A 2,931-nucleotide genomic window follows, 5' to 3' on the forward strand; every position below is an offset into this window, starting at 1 on the left:
CTGTAATGTTGCTACTGTTATGAATCGTCATGTAAGTAACTGATATGCAGGATGGTCTTAGGCGACCCCTGTGAAAGGGTCGTTCCACCGCCAAAGGGGTCGCGACCCACAGGTTGAGAACCGCTGGCACTTGTCCAGGTCTCCACGCGAGACACCTTTGTGCGGTGGGATCCTGAGCCCGAGGAGGGTACGAGTTCCCTGGGACTTACACACTTCTGGCCTGGCTGGCGTCCTGGGAGAGTGTAGAGTTACAGTGCATAAGGGGAAATCGATAAAACTTAAGATCTCCTCTCTGTTTATGATTGGCTAGGAAGTCAGATAACTTTAGACATGCTTGGCCTCAGGGGTAGTGGGGAGGCCCGCCTCCTTTGCCCAGGTATCTCTTGGTTCCTCGCTTTGTGTTCACTTCTCCCGGGAGAAGGCAGATCTCTGGGGACTCCGTGTTATCGGTCACAGTGATTATTCGTTTATTAGGCCCTTGCAGCTTTTCATGCGACAGTTAGGACTGGGAGTGGGGTGGGGAGTGTTGTAGGCACACTTAGATTTGAAACTCCGCTGGTCATTTTGAAAAGAATACTGCATTCAAATATATCTGCAGAACGCTCCTCCCTTACCAGTAGGGGAAAGGGGGAAAGGCAGAAAGAGTTTTAATGAAGCTCATGTGCTAAGCGAGTTCCTTAGATGCCCATCTATAAAGTGGGGGTTTGCTGGGGTGTTGAAACTTGTTCAGTTGGGAGTGCTTTTAAGTGGGGGAGCTGAGATTCGTTTTGAATATCTTTTCTCCAACAATTAAATAATGATAGGTGTCATGGCCACCGCTGTCAGTGGGCAAGCAGGAAACCTGTCCCTGGCACTTAGAGAAATAGTAAAAACAGCGAGGGGTGGTATTTAAAACCATCTCACGTGAACCTGGTTCCGCATTCTCCTCGCCACACCGCCTCCCTGTAAAATTGGTGCAGTGCATTTGAGTGCGGAGTGGGCACTGCAGGGCACTGAGGCGAGAGCCTGATGTAATATGGAATGATGCATATTTTTGGCCTCGGCGAGCTGCTGAGTATAAACTGAAGAAGTACGCATCGTGCCAGGCCTGCCTGCTACTGTCTGTCTCTGAGGTTAGAAGGGTAAGCCTTTGCCGCAGAGAATCCATGCTGCCAACACCAACGTCCCCAGGCTCCTGAGGCAACATCCTGTGTAGACATGAGGTGCTGGTGTCCGGAGCAAAATAGGCTGATAAAAACCATATCCTGCCCCCAGATCATGGAATGCAGAGCTGGAAGGTTCCAGAAGATGCGAGAGCCACACGAACCCCTTTTTGTGAATAGGACGCCGAGGCCCAGAAAGGTCAGCTGAGGTGCCCAGCATCATACAGTCGGACCTAGATAGTAACTGACATTCCACCAACTAGATGTTGTGAGACACTCCTGAGTCCCACCTGTGGGCTCTGTGCCCTGTTTTATTGTGGGACTAAAGAGATCATACAGCTTTAAGGAAGAGTGATGGTAGAGGGAGTGCAAGAAGCCAGCTGCCTCCCTCTGCCCACTGGGCGCTTGCTGCTGGGACTGATAACAGCCGTGTCTGGGAGAACCCCAGCGTCAGCCGTGGGCAGGTGGTATGCTTCACCATGCAGGGGCCTGAACAGGTCTTTGGCACCCAGACACAGCATTCTGGGGCCCTCCTTCAATGGGAGTGTGGGGGTCCCCCAGGCAGCTTCCCAGCTTTTGCTCTGGGGGATTAAAAATAAGTCTTGTTTATTATGGTTGCTATGACAGGGAGGGGATATGGTCCCACTGTAGGTGGGTTAGTGAGCTGTTCACAGAACGGCGTTAAGGGCGATGGGATGTAGACTGGAGAATGGACTCCTTACGCTCGCCTCTTGGCTGCCTGTACCTGGCCAAGGCCTTCAGATCCACGGTCTTGAAATGACTCTCAGAAACTGGGGGACAACCTACATACCCCAACTGGAAATGACCCATGAGCCTGTACTTTTTGCCCAGGGACACAGGGGCATTTTGGTCAGGACAACTCCGGTCTGTGTAGGACTGTTGTGAGCATTGCAGGACTTGCACCCCTGGGAGAGCAGTGCACACCTGGCCGAGGGACCTGGGCTAAGTCCCTGAGGCAGAGTCTGCCTGGAGAGGAGATGGAGCAGCACCAGGCTCTGTCCCGGCCCACACCGAAAACCCAGGTTAGGGGCTTTTTTTGTTGTTGTTGCTTTAAGGAAGTTCATTTGGATTTTGTTTGTTTTCGCTAAAGGTGGGAAGGTGTACAAGGACAGTGACAGATATTAATGCATTATTTTCATTTGATTCTTATAATTCTATGGATTTCTTCCCTTCCCTTATATTGGCATACCTCAGAGATAGTGCGGGTTTGGTTCCAGACTGCCACAATAAAGCAAGTTGTAATCTGTTTGCTGGTGGAGGGTCTTACCTTCCATTTGTTAAAAACAAAAAACAAACAAAAAAACCACAACAAACCTACAATATCTGTGAAGTGCAGTAAAAAGGAGGTGTGGCCCTAGTTGGTTTGGTTGGGTGGATATAGCCTTGGCCTGTAGACTGAAGGGTTCAGATTCCAGTCAAGGGTACATACCTGGGTTTTGGACTCAATCCCCAGTAGAGGGCGTGCAGGAGGCAGCCAATCAATGATTCTCATATTGATGCTTTTCTTTCTCTCTCTCTCTCTCTCTCTCCCTCTCTCTTCTTCTGTGAAACAAATAAAAATATTTTTTTAAAAGGTGTGCCTGTAGGTACAGGTGAGGAACCGTGTGCAGTGGACCCTAGATTGATAACTGTGGTTATAATCATGTGGTTCTATAGTCTGTGCTACGGAAGCTTCCAAAACCGTGGTTCTCAAAGGACTCGGTGCCTCTGCACCCACCTGGGAATATGTTAGAAATGCAGGTTCTTGGGCCCCACCCCAGTCCTGCTG

At 50.1% G+C, this 2,931-nt stretch overlaps 1 protein-coding gene across 2 annotated transcripts in view; it reads left to right on the forward strand.

The window, feature by feature from the left end:
* The window catches only part of MTAP (methylthioadenosine phosphorylase), a 45,358-nt gene that overhangs the window by 706 nt on the left and 41,721 nt on the right, over positions 1-2,931 (forward strand). The gene's annotated exons all lie outside the window — the stretch shown is intronic.

The sequence above is a fragment of the Myotis davidii genome, unplaced genomic scaffold, assembly GCF_000327345.1.
Source record: "Myotis davidii unplaced genomic scaffold, ASM32734v1 scaffold1343, whole genome shotgun sequence".
NCBI lineage: Eukaryota > Metazoa > Chordata > Mammalia > Chiroptera > Vespertilionidae > Myotis > Myotis davidii.